Source organism: Felis catus, chromosome B1, assembly GCF_018350175.1.
Source record: "Felis catus isolate Fca126 chromosome B1, F.catus_Fca126_mat1.0, whole genome shotgun sequence".
Lineage (NCBI taxonomy): Eukaryota > Metazoa > Chordata > Mammalia > Carnivora > Felidae > Felis > Felis catus.
In genome coordinates, this window is record NC_058371.1 from 200,824,784 (window position 1) to 200,848,420 (window position 23,637).

At 51.7% G+C, this 23,637-nt stretch overlaps 1 protein-coding gene and 1 long non-coding RNA gene across 14 annotated transcripts in view; both read left to right on the forward strand.

Moving 5' to 3' along the window:
* Positions 1–6,033: 6,033 nt before the first annotated feature.
* On the forward strand, positions 6,034–7,302 carry LOC109499296. Its single transcript, XR_002156590.3, has 2 exons — positions 6,034–6,175; positions 6,515–7,302. It is a non-coding gene; the product is annotated as an uncharacterized LOC109499296 (long non-coding RNA).
* Positions 7,303–7,923: 621 nt separating this feature from the next.
* The window catches only part of KIAA0232 (uncharacterized protein KIAA0232 homolog), a 98,411-nt gene continuing 82,697 nt past the window's right edge, over positions 7,924–23,637 (forward strand). For 4 of the 13 annotated variants that reach the window (XM_045056636.1, XR_006597265.1, XR_006597266.1 and 1 more), the window contains exon 1: positions 7,925–8,105. The gene's annotated coding sequence lies outside the window, so the exon portion shown is untranslated. Of the gene's footprint in view, positions 8,106–8,638; positions 8,860–8,920; positions 8,946–23,637 lie in introns of those variants that run through there. The other 9 variants (XM_045056629.1, XM_045056638.1, XR_006597267.1 and 6 more) reach the window with 5 other exon arrangements.

Below are 23,637 nucleotides of genomic sequence, written 5' to 3' on the forward strand. Positions count from 1 at the left end.
AAGGTGTGCATTATTAATACTCTTTCGCAGGTGAGGAAACAGCCTCAGCGGCCACCCAGAGTCAGACAGCTTCAGCCCGAGTGTGGCTCCTGACGCTATGTGAACTTGCAACTTCACGTGAGCCTGAGATGTAGTCAGAGGTCAAGGGCAGCGGGTCACCAGAGGGCTTGCCCCCGTTCCCTCTTCAGAGGTTCTGAGGGTGCACACAGCACCGATAGCTTTGCAAGGGAGGAGGCAGGAGCCCCAAGAAGGGTCACAACTTGCCCGGGGTCACCCAGCGAGCCGCGCTCAGAACCCCAACTCCTCCCGAGTCACTGCCCTGCTTCCCAGGCAGGCTACCTCGGGAACGGGGGACATTTTCCGGCTTCGGATTTGACCTGGCGCTCACGAGTCTTGAGGCTCCGAATACTTCCAAAGCCAAGACTTAGTCTTCCCTGCCATAGCTTACAAGCTCTGGCTTTGATCCGCACTCTGTTCACACTCACGCAGGTACGCACACACACCCCCCACCTCTCCAAAGTCCTCTGCAATTCTCTAGCCATGCCCACACTGCTTTCGGTTTCTGAATGCACTAGGACCTTTCCTGCCTCCAGACCTTTGCATGTGTTATTCCTCTGCCCGAACACTCCCCCTCCCCTCCCCCTCCCCTCCTGACCACGAAGAACCCAATTCTTCCCGTTCTCTAAGACTCAATCAGAATAGCACTTCCTGGGAGAAGCCCTTCGCTGACTAAGCCAAAGTAGCTACAGCCGAGTCCATTCCTCCCATTTGCTGCCTCTTGCAACATTTATCACAGTTAGCAATGACACATGTAAACGTTTTATAGTTTCCTCCTCCTTAGATTGTAGGCTCCGTGGAGCCAGGCTGACTTTATTTACCCTTGCCTCCCAAGAGTCCAGCACAGTGCAGGTCAGATTGAGTTCAGCAAGTGTTTGCTGAATGGATGGAAGGATGGAAGGAAGGAAAGGAGGGGAGAAACCTGGAAGGCTTGGGTCCTTGGGCTTGGCACAGCCAGCTCAGCTGTGGACTTGGGAGAATCACTTCAATTCTCCGAGGCTGTGGGAATGCAAGCTGGTGCAGCTCCTCTGGAAAACAGTATGGAGCTTCCTCAAAAAAGTAAAAACAGAGCTACCCTACGACCCAGCAATCGCACTACTAGGCATTTATCCAAGGGATACAGGTATGCTGTTTCGAAGGGACACATGCACCCCCATGTTTATAGCAGAACTATCGACAGTCGCCAAACTATGGAAAGAGCCCAAATGTCTGCCAATGGATGAATGGATAAAGAAAACATGGCATATATATACAATGGAGTATTACTCGGTGATCAAAAAGAATGAAATCTTGCCATTTGCAACTACGTGGATGGAACTGGAGGGTATTATGCTAGTGAAATTAGTCAGAAAGACAAAAATCATATGACTTCACTCATGAGGACTTTAAGAGACAAAACAGATGAACATAAGGGAAGGGAAACAAAAATAATATAAAAACAGGGAGGGGGACAAAACAGAAGAGACTAATAAATATGGAGAACAAACAGAGGGTTACCGGAGGGGTTGTGGGAGGGGGGCTGGGCTAAATGGGGAAGGGGCACTAAGGAATCTACTCCTGAAATCACTGTTGCACTATATGCTAATTCGGATTTAAAAATTTTTTAAAAATAAATGAAAATAAAATTAAAAATAAATTCTCCGAGGCTGTTTCCCAGAAAGTAAGACGACAACAATAATAGTCCCTCCCAAGAAGAGATAAAGGTTAAGTGAGATAGTGTATAAGATGCAAGGCCAAGGACAGAGTAGGTGTTGTGGGTTATACAGTGTCCCCTCTGCCTCCCCCCCAGCAAAAACATGTTGAACTCCTAACCCCCAGCCCCTTGGTGAACTTGTTTGTAAATAGAGTCTTTGCAGATGTAATTAGCTGAGATGAGGTCATCTTAGAACAGGGGGGGCCCTAATCCAGTAGGACCAGGGCCTTATAAGATGTCGGTGTCTGATTCACCCCGGTCCCCGACATGCAGCACAGAGCAAGCCCATGAGTGCTTGTGAAGTGTGCTAGAACACATCAGTGACCGTGTAAGGGCCCTGTGCCCTCAGTGGTTGGACGAAAAGGTCCATTTCCTGTTGTCCTTGGCTGGCTGGGATCTGCTTCACGCTGTGCTCTGGGAAGAAAGGTGGAGGGAACTTGTCCAGGCTAAGACACGGGGGTAAATGGAGAGGATCTGGTCCACCCCCAGGTTTCCCGTGCTTCTCTGCGCGGCATTCCTTCCCATGCCTTCTCCTCTTGGTATGACAGCGGGGAGCCTCCTTTGATGGAGAAAAGGGAGGAACGACCTTCCAGATCACCTGCTCCGGGCCTTTAAATATCAGCTGGGTGGGACATCCTCGCCTACAAAAGGCCAGGCTGCTGACAAGCCACCGGTAGGCTATGCTCATAGCTTAAAATGTTGATTAAAAATCACTTCCAAGCCCTTTACGCGCCAATCGCCCAGACACAGGGTCCTCTTGGGGATGGAAAAGCAAACCTGGGCAGAGGAAGCCTCCTGAATTGCTCTGTGTTGTCACTGATGGCAAGCCATCGGGGCTGAGGCCGGGAGATTGGGGGGGAGGTGTGGTCAATGTCTAGCCTTTGGGCTCCTGTAGAGAGACTTTGGCCTGGCTTCTTACTTGGACTGGTAGGTGGGCGGGTTCCCTAAAGATCAGAATGGGCTTCGTATCCTGGGCGGCTGAATCAAGAGACGAGTGTTTGCTACCCGAGGGATCTCTGGTTGTTTCTGTTTTCAAGACACGGAGACCAGCTCAGAGAGAGGAAGGAACTTGTTCAAGGTTGCACAGCTGTCAAGTGGTGGTGCCAGACTCACGGCCAGCCCGACGCACGTTCATTTCTGAAGCAGATTCGGCAGAGCAGTGCACGGGGGCTCTAGCTCAGCAGAGGGGCAGAGGGCAATGCCATAAATGGAGAAGGGCGCGGGGGCACGGACTGTGGGCAGAAGGCACAGATCAGGGCACAAGGTCAGCTGTGGCCATGCTGGGGTGCAGGCCTCACCGGCAGGGTGGACAAGTGTGGGAGGCAGGTCTGGGACCTCGGAAAAGGGTCAGGGTCTGTCTCCATGTGAGTTCAGGCTGCAGGGTGGAGGAAAGCACCCAGGAGCATGCAGAGTGACAGCGGGTGGGGGGGGGGGTAGAGGAAGAGGGAATCAGAGAAGAGTTCACGTGTAAAGGGCTGGCATTCATTGCATATTTGCTGTGTGCCCAGCACTGTTCTGACCCCCTCGGTGGATTCGCTTATACACAGCTCTCTGAGGTAGAGCCTACTATATTATGCCCATTTTACAGATGAGGAAACCGAGAGGCAAAATAGCTTATCTGTGTCGGCAAGCTAGTAAGTGGTAAAGCCCAGGTTCAACCCATCCGTCCAGCCTGTGTGCTTGGCCAGCATGCCACCCAGCCTCTAGATTAGATGGTCGCTGATGACTCTGTTGAGTTTTCTCCAAACTGGGGGGGAGGGGGGGCGGGAGGGGGCAAGAGTGAGGATAAAGCCATCAGTCCTGGGAATGAGTTTGAAAAAAGGGTAATGAGACTTGACATTTACATGCGTATAGAGTCTACAGAGGACATCATACGTCTGACTTTGTTCAGCCCTTAATATAACTGACAGATGAGCAGGACAAGGCCATTGTCTCTCCATCGTTTCGGATCCTGGGAAATGGAAGCCCTATGGAGGTCGGCGGGCTCCTCAAGGTCATAGTGTGAGGCTGTGTCAGAGGCTTGACCTCAACTCTTCAGATGCTGGAGTAGCATTGACCACTTCTGAAGGGGATGCAGGGCCGCTGAGAGGAGAGGTGTCCGGAGGGGCTGTAGGCTTGGGGAGACGAATGGAAAAAGTCAAGAAGGAGGGGTTCATTCACTGCCTTGACTGACAGCATCTGAGTGGAGAAGACCAGTCAGAATCCTAAATGAGGGTGTTGGGCCCGTGGGGAGGCAAGGGGGAGCTTCTCAGCTTGGGGTTCTCATCTGGGCGTCATTCATTGAGTCACTCAAAGCTGACTCAGGATGGACTTTAATGGAAACGTGCGGCATAGTAGCAACAGCAGGGCTACAATCAAATGCTGGTGCTTGCCACTTAGTAGCCGTGTGGCCCAGGGGCAAGCCCCCTAAGCTGCCACTTAGTAGCCACATGGCCCAGGGGCAAGCCCCCTAAGCTGCCACTTAGTAGCCACGTGGCCCAGGGGCAAGCCCCCTAAGCTGCCACTTAGTAGCCACGTGGCCCAGGGGCAAGCCCCCTAAGCTGCCACTTAGTAGCCACGTGGCCCAGGGGCAAGCCCCCTAAGCTGCCACTTAGTAGCCACGTGGCCCAGGGGCAAGCCCCCTAACCTGCCACTTAGTAGCAGTGTGGCCCCCCGGGGGCAAGCCACTAACCTGTTTGGGGGTCCTCCACATCTCCAACTGCAAATGGGAATAGCCTCCCCCAGCTGACCACTGTCAGGGGTTGGGACAATGTGAGTACAGCACCGGGCTCAATAACGGAGCAGATATTGTGTGGGGGACACCTGAGATTTGTACGTACTTATTTATTGATTATTTATTTATTTTCATTTATTTTTGAGAGAGAGAGAGAAAGAGAACGAATGAGTGGGGGAGAGGCAGAGACAGAGGGGGACATAAGATCCAAAATGGGGTCTGCACTGAGAGCAGTGAGCCCGATGCAGGGCTCCAACCCATGGACCGCGAGATCGTGACCTTAGCCGACCAAAGTCAGACGCCGGACAGACTGAGCCACCCAGGTGCCCCCAGAGATTTCCTGCATACCTCCCGCACCCCCCCCCCCCCACCTCCCACATGGCCTCTCCCTTTTACCAAAGTCAGCTGCATTGAAATTTTGTTTCCAACACTCAGAGGAAAAAAACCAAAACCGCGGATACTTTTGAAGTCTTCCTGCCTAAATCCACTGTTGTGCAGAAGGGGAAACTGAGCCCCAGAAAGGGAGATTACATACATACCCCAGGTCAGAGAGCCAAGGAGGCCCAGCTCCTGCTGTCTGCCAGTGGGCACGCATGAGCTGTGCGGCATCACAAAGCATTCCGGACTCAGGGGTGTGGTCACAAAACCACTGCCCCAGCTGGCATAGGCCTGAATCCTTGCTGGCATCCGGGACATCCAGGTCAGAGGGCACTAGGAATGGTCCTGTTCCCGCTCTCACCGCTTTGACCAAAGAGCGGCAGCCCGGGGTCCTGGGGCTGGAGACGGGAAATGAATGGCTGCCGACTTATGCTGAGAAAATCCTGAAGTGGGCTCCTGCACATCCATACTAATTGTGCCTTAACACCAGAGTCCTCCGGCCTCTTTTCCTTCCCTGCGGATCACAGCCCTCAAGAGCCAAGGAACTACTGTTACTCTGGTTTGAACTCAGCTGATCATTTCTCAGAAGCCTTAAGAAAGGTCTCAGGCAGGGTGGCATAGTAGAGAGTGCAGGGTTCCTGTTGGAGACGCTGTTCCCAATTGCTCACCTGAGCGAGCAGGGTCGTTTTCTCTCCGTGTGTCCTCTTGGACTACGGTACAGATGGCCATTCGGGCATTTGCCCACAAACCGGCAGGTCTCACGATGGGTCGGTGAACGCTGCGGACAAGATGACGTCTCTCCTGGGATGCAGGTCTTGGGGTTGGGGGTGGGGGGAAGGCTGAGTTTAACGAGTAAACAAACATACAATCGAGATGATTTCATACACTAATAAGAACTATGAAGAAAAAACAAAAACAGGGCGGTGGCATCACAACCGGGAAAGCAGATCACTCTACGCTGGGGATCAGGGAAGGTGTCTCTGAACAGAGGACATTGCAGCTGAGCCCTGAAACAAGAAGGAGCCAGCTATGCAAAGATATAGGGGAGAGATGATTCAGGAAGTGCAAAGTCCCTGAGGTTGGAGTCAGCCCAACCTTCTAGGACTTTTCTCAAAGCAAAACCATCTGAGGCACAGGGAGCTATTTTGTTAAGGAAACAAAGTAACCGAGACACTTTCATTCTCTAATCTAGAATCTTCCCCTACCATCTCTAAATCCTACTAATCCTAGTTAATTCCTGCTCAGTTTAAATACTTCTGCCCTCTAAGAAGCCTTCTGATTTCACTACTTCATGGTTTAGAAAACCTGGTCTGTGGCAAAATGAGAAAAATAAGGTCAGTAAACTCTGTGTGTGTTTGTGTGTATAGCTATAACATTGCCAACCGAGTTTCCTTTCTTCTGAGAATATCCGAGATACATTGTTACTATTTTTATTTTTTGCCGTTCATAAATTCTTTCCCAAAATGAGTGTAGATGACAGCAACGTTACCAATGTGGCAAAAATTCAAAGTTGATCGCTCTGCAAATCCCTCCCATTTGGAGGGAGCTCTCACTGGTCTGGGAAATCCCAGGTTTGGGGGTACCTGGCAGCTCGGCTCCTTTACTTGGCTCTCCCTTGCTCCAGACCACCCTGGCTTTTCCACACCCTTCCTGCTTCTCCCTCCCCTTTTTAGGCTGAGCTCCAAGAAGGCTGGGCCACCCCGGCCTGGCCTGGAGCCAAACCCAGCACAGGTGCTCAGAAGATGCTGATTGAATGAATGCACTGTGATTTGTGATTGAGGCACACTCAACCGCGATGAACCTCTGAACCTCGCAAAACAAAACCGTGAGCAAGCTGACGCAACGGAGCCGTGCAAGGGAAGACCCCAGCGCTCAGAGCCCGGAGTCCGGATTCCAATCCTGCCGCCTCTGAGAGGCAGCGTGGTACACGGAGGTCAGAAGCGTCCCCCTCCCCCTCTCCCCAACCCACTAGCATCAAGGCTTAGGAAAAATCACTTTCTCTGAGCCTCAGCTTCCTCACCTGTGGTAGGGGGATGACAACATCCAGGATTCTTCCGAAGAGTAAAAGAAATGTGCGCAGAAAACCACTTTGTAGGCAGTATGTAAATGAGAGTTCTCCATAGCCATCCCTCCAGCAGCCGGCGCACTGCCCAGCTGGCCCCTTCGTCCCAGGTTCTGCTTCCGCTTTTGCCATGAGCCCGCGAGCTGGTTGCCTTGCAAGTTCTGTACCGAAGAGCTCGGCGCCTGGCGCCCGGTGGGTGCTCAATAAATCAATCAATGAACAATGACCCCAGGCAGGTCACTCCCTCTTCCGGACGGGTTTCCTCTCGGTAAATGGGTGATCTCCCGGGCTCCACCCTCCTATCGTACTTGAGTATTCGCTTTTTAAGGACAGGACTGGGAATCACATTTAAGTCAGTGGGTGGGTGTGAAGAGACTCTGATTAAAAGGTTAGTGCTCATTTTTGGTTCCTACTTTCGAATGTTCCAGAATTTATTTTTGCCTACTTAATAAAAAGAGCCGTGTCACATTTCTTTAGCTTGTCTTCTGGGCTTCTTTAATAAAAAAAAAAAAAAAAAAAAATTGAAGTCTTTATTTTAAACCGCCCACTCCAGCCATCCCAGGACGCGGTTAGGAGGGGGCGCAGACAGGTGGAGCTTGCACCCGGAAAAGCGGGGGCTGCGCCGGGCCGCGGGTGGGGCGGCGCACCGCCAGCCGCGCGGCCCCAGCCGGGTCTGGGGTCTGGGGTCCGGCGTGGGGCAGCCGCGGCGGAGTTCAGGGGCTCTCGCCCAGAGCCGCCCCACGCGCCCCTCCGCAGGGGGAGGGGGGGCGTCTCCCCTCCGACGGCCCGCGCGTGGGGGGTGGGCTCCCGCCGGCAGCCCTCCACCCTCGCGCCGCGCCCGGCGCCCACGCCCCGTCGCGGGGCTCGGCCGGCGGCCCGCCCATAGGGCCGGCCGGCCGGAGGGGCGGGGCCGGGCGGGCCGGGGCGGGGCGGGGCGGGGCGGGCCGGCGCTGATGTAATCCGGCGGCTGGGCGGAAGGATATGGAGCGCGCCCGGCTGGCGGGGCGCTGAGGCCAGTTGCCGGGTAACGGAGCGGAGCGGCCGCGGCGCGCCGCCTCCCGCCCTCCGCCGAGTGGCGCCGGAGCCGCCGCCGCTTTACGTAAGGCGCAGGCCAGGGCCGCCGGCGCTCGGCAGCCGCTCGGAGCCCTCGCCGCGAGAGGAGGCGCCCCCGCCGGCCGCCGCGCCGCCCGGCCGCTCGGCAGGTACTGCGGGCGGGCTGGCGGGCGCGGGGGCCGGGGCGGGCGGGCGCGGGGGCCGCGGCGGCGGCGCCCGGAGGGAGGCCGGGCTGCCCCGCCGGGCCGCGGGCTCCGCGAGAAGCCCGGCCGGGCCCCGGAGACCCCCCTCCCCGCCCCCCGCTCCCCCGCCCCGGCCCGCGCGGCCGCTCGCCGGGCGCGCGGGGGGCCGCACGATGAGTCCGCACAATGGGCCGGTGCGGCCGCGCTGGGAGCGGCTCTCCGCGGGGAGGCGAGGCGGGGCGCGGGGCCGCGGGGTCCGAGGGCGGGCGGGCGGCGGCGGGGCTCCCCCTGCGGCCGGCGGGTGGGCGCGCGCCGCGCCGCCCTCGGCGCCCGCGCGCCCCTGCGCCCCTCCCCTCCCCTCTAGCATTGTCCTTTGGGGGGCCCGGGCGGGGAGACCGCCGGCGGGGGAGGGGCCGCGCGGGGCGGGGCGGGGCGGGCGCTGACTGACGGGCGCGCGGGCCTGTGGCGCGGGGCGGGCGGGGCGCGGGGTCCGGCGAAGGTGACGGCCGCGGGAGGGAGCGGCGGGTCCCCGGGAGTTCGCGGGCTCGGGCCGCCGGTGGGGCTCGCGCGGCCGCGGCGGCCTTGCCCAGCTCCCCGCGCCTGCCGGCTGGGGACACGGGGTGGTCGCATGTGGAATGTCGCCTGCCGCCCGAGGTCTCTGCGTGTGCCGCGGGCGGCGCGCAGGTGACAGGGCCTGCCGAGGTCCTGGAGCAGACCCGCGGTTCGTGGCAGAATTTGATTTCTCTGTCGCCGCCCTCCAGTTTGGGGCCTCTGTGGGCAGGGTGCAGAGGCTTAACCTGGTAAAAGGTACAGCCCATTAGGCGGGGAAGAGACGTGCGGTTCCTTGGAACGATTTAATTGTGGTTGCTGCTAATGATTACCTGGGTTGGACACTTGGATTCATTGTCCCAAGTTTCTGAGGACGCGTTTTCCATCTTTGGGCTTTAGCTTGTTAGAAGACAACAACAACAAAACGGTAGTAGAAGATTGGTGAGGGGGTGCGGGGGGGGGGCTGCCGATTTGATAATAGGTGATGTTGCTGTGGATAAAATTGTACAGCCAAATCCCCAAGCTAGATTTCTCCTGTGCAGCGCGAGACCCGTGCCAGAACACCTTGACCGCTTCCTAGACTATGAACTTACAGGAGGGGGTGGGGGGAATCTCCCACTGTGCGTCCTGAAGGTCACATATTCTGTCCTCGGTTCCTTTGGGTTGATCCATTCCTAAATGGGTCTCAGGATCGTTTTAGGCCGTGTGTGTGTGTGTGTGTGTGTGTGTGTGTGTGTGTGTGTGTGTGTGTGTGTGGTTTTTTTTTTTTTTTTGGGGTGACAAACCATTTTCCCGGAATTGTGCCTTTGCATACCTTTAGGTAACATCCTTGCAGTCATTACTTACTGTGTACTAGATTCAATCGCTGTACTTACTAGATAATGCATTTTTAATTTTTCAAAAAGTATTTTACTGCTTCAGTTTGGGCACCTGCGTTAGTTGTTACGTTAGCCTGTTTACGGGTTTGGCCACTGGAACATTGAATGGAGGGGGGAATACTACTTTTAAGTATTTAATTCCATAGGGAGTGGAATTAAAGGGTTTTGTTTTTTAAAGAAAAGCACAGGTCTTTAACGTGGCATGAACATGAAGCAAGTCTGCAATTATGTTAAGGGTGATTAGCTTACTTGTTACACAAGTTGCAAACCTTTAGGAAAATTACATGGGTTTTTGGCGTTTGTCTAATGGTATTATAGATCACTGTGCTTTCACTGTGGCGCTTTTCGAAAGCAGTAGGAAGGATTCTTTTCGCTTTGCATAGTGTGCCTGGGTTTTCTTCCTGTTTTAGCAGCATTGACTTGGGGCAGTTAATCGCCTCTTAGCTGGTTTTCCGGTCTGTAAAATGAAGGAATGGCGATACCTGTCTCAGGGTGCTTCCGATGATCAGGGGAGGGGAGATGCGAAATAATTGTGTCGAGAGTCCTCTCCTTTTAAAATATTAATTAGATTACTGCTTAGTGCGTGAAACTGCAGATTCCGCTCTGGGCTGATGCTTTCTCTTTAGACGCCTCCCCACCCCTTCCTGTGCACACTTTGCCTGCAGTCCTCTGTCCTAAACACAGACCTGATATTGCCAGTCTCTGGCTCAGAAAGTGAAGACCGCTTGTTGTTGGGGCCTAGACTCGGGACGCACCAGCATCACGTTCAAGGCCCCTGGGACTGGCCCTCATTATCCCTGAACTTTACATGTCTTCTCGCCACAGTGTTCCACTGAATGGGACTCTGCTTGGTTCTCTGAATGTGCCAAGCTACTCCCTCCCTCCTTCGCTTATATCCTTTTCTCTGATTGGGATGCTCTGTCTCATTCCTGCCCCCTCTGGTTTTTAAAGGTCCATGCCCGATTTTATGTCCTCTGGGACCCTTTGGCAGTCCTGTCGACGTGCATTTTTCGTTGCTGCCGTCATAATCCACTATTTTTACTTTCATTATTACCTATGTCACATTGTATCGTATACGTTAAGCCCTGGTTGTGGTGACCATGGCATTATTTTACACTCCCCCCCCCGCCCCCGCCCTTGCTGAGGGGCTTAAACCTTAAAGTGGCCAAATGTTTGCTAAATAAAGTCCCAGCCTGTCATCCTCCTCGTATATCATTGTTACAAAGTATTTTAATAAGCAGACATAAGAGTACCAACCATGACATTCAAAATGTAGTTGTACTACCTTGAAGATAGTTAACACTTGAGATCTTTCTTTTCAGTTACCAGGTGGTGGTTTTATACAAAGTACAAACAGCCGCCTTTCTCCTCCGTGTCCGAACTTTCAGGGTCCATGAGCCTGCCCTGCTCTCAAGTCCGTGCACCCCGTCTCTTGGGTAGAGACAACCAGAACACGAGTTTCACAGTATTTCTTCTGTCTGGAATAAAACTGCACTCGCAGCAGATTACACGCCTTTTCTTTAAAGCTTTTGTTTCTGTTTTGGAGATTTGTTCTGTGTTAGAAAAGGTAGCTGGCTTTTTTGGGGGGCACTTGGATTTGCAAGATTCGGGTTGGTGTCTTGGCTCCTCTCTGTCCCCGTGTCACCGTGGACAAGTCGGTGAAATCTCTCTTGGACTTCAGTGTCTTTGTTCTGTGAAATGAGAACAGTCGTGTCCGTGCTATTTTTGCTCTGCAGTGTCACTTAAAGTGGCCGTACTTCGTGCTCTGCACGTCCTTGCTCCCACAGAAGGTGACAAGGTGTCTGCACAGCGCATTTGCCCTCCTCATTACCGGGGCTGGAAACTGAGCCTTCTGCTGCTTGACCAGGGTTTCAGCAGACCTTTCCCCACGTCTCCTCCTCGGCGGTTCCTGTGGCCTGTCCTTGCTGTCCTTGTGTAGGTGGCTGCTGTAGGCCTGCCGACTGGCCTCCTGTTCTCCTCTCTGGTCCTCCTGCGCTCTGTTGCAGAGTTGCTCAGAGTGGGAATCAAACCCTGCCGTGCCCCCCACCTGCCAAGTATGCGCCACGGGGGTTCTCAGCGTCCCCCCCCCCCCCCCCCCATCCTGGCACACCTGAGGCTTGTGGCCTCGTTCTGTTCTGACGGTAGGCTTCCCCTACAGAGATCTTCACCTTGGAGACACTGCCACCGGTTGGGAATTAGTGAGAAAGAAATCACCGAGACCCGTGCCACCTGGCCTCAATTCACTTGTAAGCTCCGTCTTGACTGCACGACTCTCGCCATCTTGTATTTTAGCCCTAGACCCTCCGCCACTTACGGAAGCGTGTGTCCAGTGCCTTGCGCCTTTTTCTTCCTGACAAAAGCCTTAATACTGAAGGCTTCGCTTAAATGCTGCTACTCTGTGAAAGAAGCTTCCTCTGACTTTCAGAATGAACTCCCGTCATTCTCCCCCACAGTGCTTGACTGATGCTGCCACTCAGTTATTTTTCCTTGTGACATTCTAGTTTATTCTTTGCTGGATTATAAACTTCTCCAGGGAAGAGAGGAAAATCTTCTCCATCCCCTACTCCTTCTAGTGTGCTGTACTGTAGTCTTTTACGTTGTACTTGCCCATTAAGTGGTTGACTGAGTTAGGTCACTCACTCTGCGGTCCCTGATTTCAGCAGAGGGGAGTAGGGTTGGAAGGCTTTCTGCCAGAGCTTGGTGAGTACACGTGACACAGAACAGGACCCAGCACATAGTAAGTGCTCAGTTAGTAGCAGCTTTTAGCCATTATTTTCAGCAGGTGTAGACAACACTAGTGGTTGGGTAAGTTGATAGATGGTATATGCTGGTTTACTCTAACAGTGTTTGCAGATTTGTTTCTGGGGCACCCACATTCTGGTGTGTAAAGACAGAAATCATTTGGCTTTTCCAACTGCCACCCTGTTCTTTCGATAGTTTGGAAGTAAGCAGAAAAGTGAGTACTTGTTTGGAGAGGACTTCGCACAAGCAGATTCATGACAGTTGCCCTAAGTTACTCTGGAGAGCAGCAAACCTAACTGTGAGCTGGGTTTTTTTTTGCATGTGGCTTAAGAAAGTGGAAAATGGGAATTGTTAAATTTCACACTACATGTTGTTTTTCAGTAAAGCACATGTTTTCATTTTAATCTTTTTTTTTTCTTCTAATTTTAAGGTTTATTTCGAGAGAGACACAGATAGCATGAGTGGGGGAGGGGCATCGAGAGAGGGAGGGAGGGAGGGAGAGAGAATCCTCTGTGCTCTGGCAGCACAGAGTCTGATGCAGGGCTTGAACCCACAAAGCTGTGAGATCATGACCTGAGCCAAAACCAAGAGTTGAACACTTAACTGACTGAGCCACCCAGGTGCCCCTAATCTTATATCTATCTCGTAATTATTAAGTGACAGAATGTCTCTATTTAATGTTTGGAGTGACTGTTGAAAGTCTGAATTTGACACTATCTCCAAAGCTTTCTCAGTCACTAGGCTCTCCCACAACCCTCTGTCTCTTCCTTTGGTCAGCAGTCCTAATCCTTGGCTGGAGGGGGAGAAACTAGGTGAGGAAAACCAGCTATAATTTTGAAACTTTTAATTAAGTATATGGTTATTGTTTTTATTCTATTTTTTAATGTTTACTTTTGAGAGAGAGAGTGAGCAGGGCAGATGCAGAGAGAGAGAGGGGGGACAGAGGGTCCAAAGCGGGCTTCATGCTGGCAGCAGAGAGAGTGATGCGGGGCTCGAACTCACAAACTGTGAGATCGTGACCTGAGCTGAAGTTGGGTGCTCAACCGACTGAGCCACCCAGGCGCCCCAGTCACTGCTTTTAAATATATATGTATTATTGATGGAAAGATGTATCTAGAAACTTTAAAAAGTAATATCTGTTGGTCCTCATGTAATACAGAATTTCCTATTTCCAGCAACTTAGGAGTATGTATTGCTATTTAATTTACATTGACCGTGTTTATGATTATGAAGTTTTTTAAAAGAAATCATTTGGGGCGCCTGGGTGGCGCAGTCGGTTAAGCGTCCGACTTCAGCCAGGTCACGATCTTGCGGTCCGTGAGTTCGAGCCCCGCGTCGGGCTCTGGGCTGATGGCTCGGAGCCTGGAGCCTGTTTCCGATTCTGTGTCTCCCTCTCTCTCTGCCCCTCCCCTGTTCATGCTCTGTCTCTCTCTGTCCCAAAAATAAATACAAAACGTTGAAAAAAAAGTTTAAAAAAAATCATTGAAAATCTATATATTCCTAATAAACCTTTCTTAAAACCTGCCCCAAAGAATTGAGGGGATGGCAGGGCTATCCCAGCGGATGAACTAGTATCTGTATTAGAAATAAAGGCAATAGTTCATTGATTACAGTATGCTTGAGAACATGCTGCTTTGTGTGTGCGTGTTTCTAGCTAGAGTGGTAAAGAAATGGGAGTGCTGTGAATACAGGCGCTGTGCGTGTGCGCGCGTGTGTGTGTGTGCACGCGCGCGTGTGTGTGCGCGCGCTTGCGCTCGCGCGCCTCTCGTGACTGACACCGCCAGTAGTCTTCCTGGTGCCTGGCACAGGGGACTGGTCGCTCAGTACATGCTGACATGAGTCCACCACCTCCGGAGAAAAGAATTGCGGAGATAAGGAAGCACAAAGAACCGTGGCAGCGCGTTTTCACGGGTCTTTTTGGCCCCGTGGCTGTCAGCTCAGAAATGCGGGAGGTGGCAAGTGCGGGGGGCGGGGCTTATTTTCCCTTTCCGGCGGGAGTCGGTTTCCAGCTCAATTACATTTTCCAGAGTACCTTTGGAATCTCAATAGCCAGTACGGAACTATTTCGAAATCCTTTGCCCAGTTTGGGGACTTATTCAAGCCCTTTATTTGGTTTTCTTTATTCAGTTACTAGCTTTCTCTCGTGTCTGATTAACATTTTGCTTCTTAGCATCTTCTCTGAAGATTGTAATCGAGAGAAGGTTTGAAATGGAAGAGACGCTTTTTAAATTCTTTTTTTGGTTGCTGTTATTTGCCACTGCTTTCTTGGGTACCACCGTAGATAATTGAGTACTGGTGGTATTTTTGTTAATTTTTTTTTGCTAGTACCATCAAAGAAGTTTTCTTGTTTTTATAAACTTAAAAGCTTTATTTGATACAATTAAGGTGTATTTTGGATGATTCATTAAAACATTGTTCCAAATATTAGTAACTGTTGTAAAACTTGTTTAGATTTTTCCAAGTACACGTTAAGTGGGGCGCCTGGGTAGCTCAGTCTGTTAAGCCTCTGACTTCAGCTCAGGTCATGATCTCTTGGTTCATGAATTTGAACGGACGCGGGGTCTGTGCTCACAGCTCAGAGCCTGGAGCCTGCTTCGGCTTCTGTGTCTGTCTCTCTTTCTCTCTAGCCTTCCATTGCTTGTGTTCTCAGTCTGTCTCTCAAAAATAAATAAAATTAAAAAAAAAAGTACATTAAGAAATCTAAAAAAGCATCAAGTTACAAGATGAAAAGTAAGTCTCCTCTTTGGCTCTTCTTCCCCTCCTGTATTCATCCTGTACTTAAAGACCCACTGATTAAGTTTCTTGAATGTCACAGGAAAAAAATACGCTTTTTTTTCTTTTTTCTTTTTTTTTTTGCATTCCAGTATTTCTAAAAAACAGAGTCCCTGTAGAGTGTTCTGTGTTTAAGCAAACTCTGAACTTTGTATCTTGGAGTGCATCTTGGAGCGCTCTCCATATCAGCACATACAGATCTCTGTGTACAGACCTACTTCACTGTGTTTTGTGTGTTTTTTTTTTTTTTTAAATGTGCCTAATAGTCCACTGTATGAATGTGCCAGAATTTAACTCTTTGATGGGATGGGCTTCCATACAGTGCTGCTGTGAACATTCCTAACACGTGTCTTGGTGAACTTTTGTGAATAACCTTCTTACTGTAACGCAGCCTAAAAAAAAAAAAAAGACCAGAAAGTTTCTAACTTCTCTGAATTATCATTGATCATGTTAAAATTTTTTTGGTGGGTATATTTTAATAACTTCAGACATCAGCCTGGATATTTTCTTCTTATATCATGGGTAGCCCTGTGATCTAATTTTGTACTACTAAGGAAGACAAATTCTTTGTATTGCACATTGAGTATTTGGTTAAAAATTATACAGAAATTAGTCAGAGAAAGGTAAATCTGTACGACTTCACTCATCTGAGGAATTTAAGATACAAAACAGATGAACATAAGGGAAGGGAAGCAAAAGTAATATAAAAACAGGGAGGGGGACAAAACATAAGAGACTCTTAAATACAGAGAACAAACAGCGTTGCTGAGGGGTTGCGGGTGGGGGGGATGGGCCGAGCGGGTAAGGGGCATTTAGGAAGACACTTGTTGGGATGAGCACTGGGTGTTACACATAGGGGATGAATCGCTGGATTCTACCCCTGATATCGTTATTGCACCATATGCTGCCTAACTTGAGTGTAAATTAAAAAAGAAAACTATAAAGCTTCAGGGTCAGCTTCATGAGTCAGCAACCTGTGCAGACAGTCGTCACTTGGTTTAGTGCTCTGCTGGCACAGTCTTGATACTCTTAATGATTTTGACCAAAGGGCCTACATTTTCACTTTGCACTGGACCCTACCAGTTATGTAGCCTGTCCAGTAAAGACTTTTTTCTTAAGATTTTTTTTTTAAGTTAATTTATTTAGAGAGAGAAAGAAAGAGAATGAATGAATCTGAAGCAGATGCGGGGCTCACACTCCCGAACTGTGAGATCATGACTTGGGCTGAAATCAAGAGTTGGGTGCTTAACTGACCAAGCCACCCAGGTGCCCCCTGTAAAGACTTTTTAAAAGAAGCGTTTAAAGGGAAGTATCCCTCGTCCTTACACCACCTAATCCTGCTCCCTGTGAGTAACCACCATCAACAATTGAGTTTATCTGCTTGGAAGCTTTTTGGACTGCATATGTAAGTGCGTGTATGTCATTCTTGAGTGTTTTTAAAACTGCTAGTAATTAAGTGTGCAAAGTCAGTGTGTATTTTCTTGAAAAAACCTCATAATCTGGGGGAGCCTGGGTGGCTTAGTTGGTTAAGTGTCTGACTTCGGCTTGGGTCATGATCTCTCGGTCCGTGAGTTCGAGCCCCACATCGGGCTCTGTGCTGACAGCTCAGAGCCTGGAGCCTGTTTCGGATTCTGTGTCTCCCTCTCTCTCTCTGTCCCTCCCCCACTTGTGCGCGTTCTCACTCTCTCTCTCGCGCGCGCGATCTCTCTCTCTCTCTCTCTCTCTCAAAAGTAAATAAACTGGGCGCCTGGGTGGCTCAGTCGGTTAAGCAGCCGTCTTCAGCTCAGGTCATGATCTCACAGTGAGTTCGAGCCCCGCGTCAGGCTCTGCGCTGATAGCTTGGAGCCTGGAGCCTGTTTCGGATTCTGTGTCTCCCTGTCTCTCTGTTCCTCCCCCGCTCACACTCGGTCTCTTTATCAAAAATAAATAAAGATTAAAAAAAATTAAAAAAAGTAAATAAACTTTAAAAAATTTTTTGAAAGAGGAGCGCCTGGGTGGCTCAGTCAGTTAAGGTTCCTACTTCAGCTGAGGTCATGATCTCACAGTTTGTGAGTTTGCGTCCCAGGTCGGGTGCTGTGTTGACGGCTCAGAGCCTGGAACCTGCTTCGGATTCTGTGTCTCCAACTTGAGCTCTCTTTCAAAAATAAAATAAAAAAAATAAGAAACCTTATAACCTAGAGTGCTACAAACTTAAACTTTAAAGGAGCTGCAAAACCAGCAGTAGGAAGGTGGTACTGAACTCCAGTTTTAGATTTTTGCATTGGGTTGTTTTTTTCTAAAAAGCATGCTTAAAGCTTTAGGGAAACAGCTTAAGTTTCAAGAGTGTTAAGATCTCTGTCTCTGATGATATTTTGTTTTCTAAAATCTAGTAAAATAAACCATAAGCCCACCACAGGCAAGTCAGGAATGAACATAAAGTTTAATCATCAGTTAGGCTCAGTTGAACAAGGTATCACTAGTGGGTATATAGGATTATCTGGGAGCTTTATTTGGTTACAAAGTAGTCAGATTTCTTGGTGGAAGGGAAAGGAGTCTTAGAAATGGTTAGGGAGAGTGGGTGGGGAGGTGGGTGAGCCCTCGCCTGCTCAGCAGCTCCTGTGCCGCATGCCTGGTGTGAGGGACCGCAGGGAACGGACTCCTGTGTCGTCCTCCGACCCTGGATGGGTGGTGTCCTGTCCGTTCTGCACACGGTGCAGCTGTGGCCGGGAGGGCTTCTCTAAGGTTACAAATAATATATGGTGGAACCAGGGCCCAAAATTCTTTTTTTTTTTTTTTTAATGTTTATTTTTTACTGTTGGGGGGGAGAGCGTGCACATGTGTGCGAGCACGAGTGGGGGAGGCAGAGAATCCCAATCAGGCTCTGCGCCTCCGTTAGGGCAGAGACACAGCAGGAGTGTGGAGGGACAGCCTTCTGACCTCCGTGCAGGTGAGACCCTGTGCAAGGCAGCTAGGGGAGGAGGGACTGGGTGGGGGCCGCCTCAGGCCAGGGCGGTTCTGAGAGAGCCTTGGTCTGGCTACTGGGGGGGCTGCCGCAGGCTGGGTGGCCTAGGTCACCTAGTACCCCTTCCTGGTCAGCAGTGCTGGGAGTGGGCCTGTTGTCACTGCGGTGACTCTGAATGTGCGGCAGCAGCAGCAGCAGGAGGCTGTGGGTCAGCTCGGCCCCCGGCAGCGGGTTCTCCTGCAGGGCCATCTGAGCGGGGCACCCCCATGGTCACCCCACACATGCAGCCCTGCTCTGTCCTGACAGTACGAGTAGGCAAATGGACATGAGTGGCAAGTGAAAATTCATGCTGAGAGGATCCAGGTCGGTCTGAGGACCTGGCCGGCGCGGCTCACGGCTGCTGCTTACTGCGTCGCTGGCTGTGTTTGTGTGCCTGGATTGCCTGATATCAGGCAAAGATTTCTTCCCTTACACGTTACACTTTTCCCCCTGCGGTTCGTTCTCCCATTTCCAAAAACATAAGTGCACATTTCAGAGCAGCGTTTATAACTGTTTTTCCCCTAGCGGTGGCCCGGAGACTGAAACTGCCCCGAGTGGACTCTCTCTGGCGTTGCCGGGGCAGACAGCAGAGGACCTGGGGAAGGATCGGGTAGCACCCCGCAGTCTGCCATTGGCTAAAGTGGGGTGAGCGCTGGTCTCACTTTCCTTCCGGCCCAGGGTTCGGGTCTGTCAGCTTCTCAGAACGTCTCTAGGTCTTTGGGAATGGTGAACAGCAGTGGCCAAACCAAAAGCTTTGATTAAGAAGGATACACTGAACGCAAAGTAGGAAGGCTTTGCTTTGATCCCTCAAAGTTGTATGACAGCAAGCCTGCGGGACGGAGGAGGAGCAGCGGTGGGACGGAAGCAGCACCAGCTTCCCCGCGGCACGTGCAGTGCGGCTCTGCTGTGGACCCGCCGTGGGACCCTGAACACGTTTAGGCGTCTTCCTCTGGAAAATGCAGAGGTTTGGTTTCGCTTGGTGTTTTTTCCTGCTGTGAAAGCATGTCTGGCACAGAGCAGGAGTTCCCATGTTTTTTGAATGAACAAATGAGTAAGAGAATTCTGGAGGCGGAGTGGGGAGACGCAGTTGGGGCAGCTCCCCTGCTCCTCGCCTGTGCCCCCTGGACCCGCTTTCAGGCGCAGTGTTGGGTTTTGCTTCTTTGAGAAATGTTTGAACAGCACCAGATTAGAGGATGTCTCTGAGCGCAAAGTCGGCGTGCTCCTGACTCTGACGCCTGCCGGGTCCTTTCTCCTCACTGTCACATGCCGTGTGCTTTTCAGGAGGTGGAATTTGCAGCAGCAGAAATGCCCTTCCAATCCCGCGTAAGGTAGGAAGTGCCGCAGGACTTCCCCGGGGCTACTGGGCACTTGCAACAACAGAGTGATCCTTCCTCTCTGCCTGCTGAGCTGTAGAAGCTGCCAGCCTGACAAGATGGTGTCAGGAGGGTTGCTTCCTTCTGGAGGTTCTCAGGAAGGACCTGTTCTGTGCCTCTCTCTTAGCTTCTGGTTCCTTGGCTTGTCTGCCCCTCGCTGCGGTTTCTGCCTCTCTGTGCGTGTGGCCTTCTCCGTGGGTCTCTGTCCACATTTCCCTCATCCTGTAAGGACACGGTTACTGGGTTAGGGGCCGAACAGAGGTAGATTGAATGGTGGTCGTAGGAGAGTGGAAAGGAGTTACTAATTGAAGGGACCGTGGTACCTAGGACTTTGGTGAGCGTATCCATGTTCCTAAACACGGAACATAGAAATGTGGATTCTGGTCGATCTGCAGAGCAAATGATGACGTGGGACGTTGAGGATGATTATTTTGTGCACGTGCTGAAATCACATTCTCTTAGCCTTAAAGTTACTAGAGAACATGCCACCGCTGCCCCCCAGATGCCTCGTCATGCCCACTGTGTCTTGCATATGCACCAAATGGTGGTGGTTTCTGATACTCGAATACAGTTAAGGGTCACTTGAATCTGCTGGAAGAGTCGGTTCTTTGGGAAGTGGGTTCTCTGCAAAGCAGCTGTAGGCGGTTCAGCGTGTGATGTTGATTAAGAAGAACCCGCGGGGTCCGTGCCTGTAGAAAGGAAGGAGACACTGGGCTGCCTTGTAGGCCCGGCCCAGCCTTGGCCAACCCCGTGGGGAGGCTGGCAGCTAGAATAGCCCTTGAGAGTTGCCCCAGAGCGAACCAAATGACCAGACCTGCACAGTCTCATCAGTTGTCGGAGGTGGACCACTCTCGGGCAAGGGGCAGCGCCCTGTGGCTGAGGCGGTCTGTCGAGAGGCGCCCGCACACAGCACTGGGGGTGTGCTCTGGCCTGCGGCTCTTGCTTCACTGGGGGTGTCCGGGTGGGACGTCCGTGCCTGCCACAGCTGGACGGTCGTTTTCTTAGAAAACTTGATTGATTTGATGTCACTTGTGGGTTGTCTTTCTGAAGAAACGTAGGGTAAGCCTGTTCCCCATTCTCTGCGACTCCCCTCAGCCACCATCCCTGCTCCCGCCCACTACACGTATGACGTGTGTGTGGCAGGTGCATAAGCAGTTAGTGTGTGCAGTAAGCTTCCCCCACCCCCGATGAAACATACCGATTTCCTTAAACTTAATGTGATTTCACGTGGTGTCTATGCTAACCTGCGATTTTCTTGGTGTGGTTGAGACTTCTGGGTTTTCTTTAGCTATACATATTTTCGAAAAATTACCAGTGGCGTAAAGGTACTTAGAACAGTAGCTCATTCTCAAAATTTTGGAACCTATTTCATGTGAATTTAAAATTCTTGACTCACTTAATCCTACCTTCCTTTTCCCCCTCTTTGGATTTGTCCTGCTTTGATGATTTGCAGGACTTCTGAAGGCATCTGTGGTCCAACTGGACTGGTCAGAGCAGAGCGTACCTGCTGGAAAGCCAGAGTTGGACGCAGACCGTTGCTGCCGCGGGCCTCCGTGTTGGGGCCAGAAGCGCCCTTTGGGTGGTTGTGAGCTGTCGCCAGAGGGTGTGTCGTGACCAGGAGCCTGGCTCTGGAGTTAGCTTCGCTTGCTTCCGGATCCCGACTCTTCCTCTTTCTTGATGTTTGGAGAAACTAAGTTTCTGTTCTAGTTCGCGTTTCGTCATCTGTTCAAAGGGAATCATGACGGTGTCTACCTCATGGGTCGTTGGGAAGCAAAGAATGAGCGTGTCGAACGCTCGGGTGGTAAAGAGCCCATAAGCAAGCTGCTTCTGCTGTCGCTGGGAGAAAACCACGTGTGTGTCGTAAGGAAGGAAGTCCCTTTCTTCACTGATTCCAGACCTAGGTGACGGAGCGAGAGCCACCCTCGCAGACTGCCGGTGGAAGGGAATGTTCTTAACCAGTAAAGGGTGTCTACAGAAAACCTACAGAGAACATTGGTTTTAATGAGGAAGTGTGGAAACACTTCCCGTATCATCAGGTTCCAGACAGAGGACACTTCTCTTCCCTGCCCCGCCCAGGTGAGGGCGGCCCCACAACCAGAGAGTGGCCTTGACCTGCCTAAGGACTGCACCGCTAGAAACACAAAACTTCTCCTTCGTACAGAACCTAGGAGAGCCTGTGGCCTAGGCTCTAGGAATAAATCTGTGTGTGGAACCTGAAAACTCACTTGAGAGATCTGGGAGGACACCTCAAGAAATGGAGAGATGGTCCTTGTTCATAACTAGGAAGGAACCTCAGTAGTGTAAACGCTGCGGGTCTGTTTTCAAGGTGATGTGTATGTTCAGTGCGTTTCCAGTGAAAACCCCGGCAGGGTTTCTCACCGAAGGTGGTGGCCGATCCTAAAATTGTAAGACAGCCAAGGGCCATGCACAGGGAGGACCCTCGTGAGGAAGACTCCCGGTACCTCACGCGAGAGTCTAGCAGTTAAGAGCGTGTGGTGTCGCCTGGGGATGAGTGTGTGCAGCACAGCAGAGGGTCCCAGGCAGACGTGCGGTTCTGGGGGACTTTGCTGCAGGAAGAAGTGCCAGCACCCACGGGGTGGAGGGCTGATCCTGCAGAGACGCTGGCCCTTTCCGTACAGAAAAACGTGCAGTCGGGTGCCTGCCTCCCTGGTCCTAGGTGTGGCAACTGGGAGATGGAGCAAGGACTTGAACGTTTCATTAGGTTTTACGAGGCTGTACTGTGGTGACAGAACCCCCGAGTTCTCAGTGGCTGAAGCACCAGACGTGACCGTGACTGGCTCACGTCACACGTTGGCGGCTGCGAGTTGGTCACCACGGTCTTGTCATTCTGAGACCCGGGCTGAGGCTGTCGCGTTTGGGACACATTCTTCCTGTGATACCGGAAGAGGCCGAGCCTAATCACTCCATCACGATTGAAGCCGCCTGGATGTGGTGTGTGTCACACCGGGGTCACGGGAAGCAGCGCAGGGCGCGTACTCGGCCCACGTCCGGGGAGGCACTGCCAGTCCTTCCCACGGCGACGGTAGGGCCTTGCTGTGTAACGGGACGTGGGAGGGAAGGGCTAGTTGGGAGCAGTAATTCAGTTGCCACAACATGAGAAGAAAACCCGGAGTACTTTTAGAAGAAAATACAGAGGGGCGTCTTTCTGACCTTGAGGTAGGGAAAGGTGTCTAAGGGCAGGTGTTCTCAAACTGTGAAGTACATTTGGGGGCGGCTGACTGACTCAGTCTGTAGAACATGCAGCTCTTGATCTCCGGGTCACGAGTTCAAGCCCCACATTGGGCCTAGAGGTTACTTAAGAAAAAACGTGCATTTGTCCCCTGGGGAACTGGGTAAAATGCAAATTCAGATTCGGCGGGTCTGAGTAAGCTCTGACCTATAAAGTCCGCCACCACAGCGACTCTCTGCCCTCCTAAGTCCTGTTCTCCATTGCTCTCGTAGTAAAGATCTCACACCCTTGGGTGGGGGGTGGGTCCTTCTGTTTTAGTCAGCCCTTCCTTTGAGTTTTAGGCCCCCTGCCTCTTTCCCAGCACTTTCACGTTGGGGCGCTAGTTAGCCTTTTGGGAGGCCCGGGTGGTGTCGACTCTGTTGTGGAAGCTGCATCCGGCCCGAATGCTTCGTCTTCGTCTCCCCCAAAGACATAAGGGCACAAAGGGGGTTTTGCTGTAACACGATAGGTTACACAGTGGTGACTCAAGTACGCAGCGAGGAGGTGTAGGAGGTTGGTGATGGAGAGAGAGCACGGAAGATTGAAATTGATTGGTGTGAGATTATTTCGGGAAGGAATGGCAACATCGGAGAAAACATGGCAGTTGAACATGAGTGCGTACGTGTGCAGTTCTCCCGCAGGACGAGGCCAGCCAGCTCACGTTCAAACAAATGTCCGGTGGAGGGTTGGAATGTGAGGCTGAGAGGTCAGGGTAGGAGGACTGACTCGTCGGTAGTGACTTCTGCATAAATTACACAGACCTTTGACCTTGTCAGTGAGGGGTTGAAACACGAATGTTCCAGGATCTCCAACACAGCTCAGGGCCAAAATCGCTCCAGTAGCTCCGGTTCCTTGGTTAGATAACACCTGGAAGATGCATCTGGAGAAGATTTCTCTAATTTATTACACATTTCTAGAGATTACAGTCCCTTTTTTCCAGAGTTGTCTAATTTCACATTCACTTGACTGGAATACT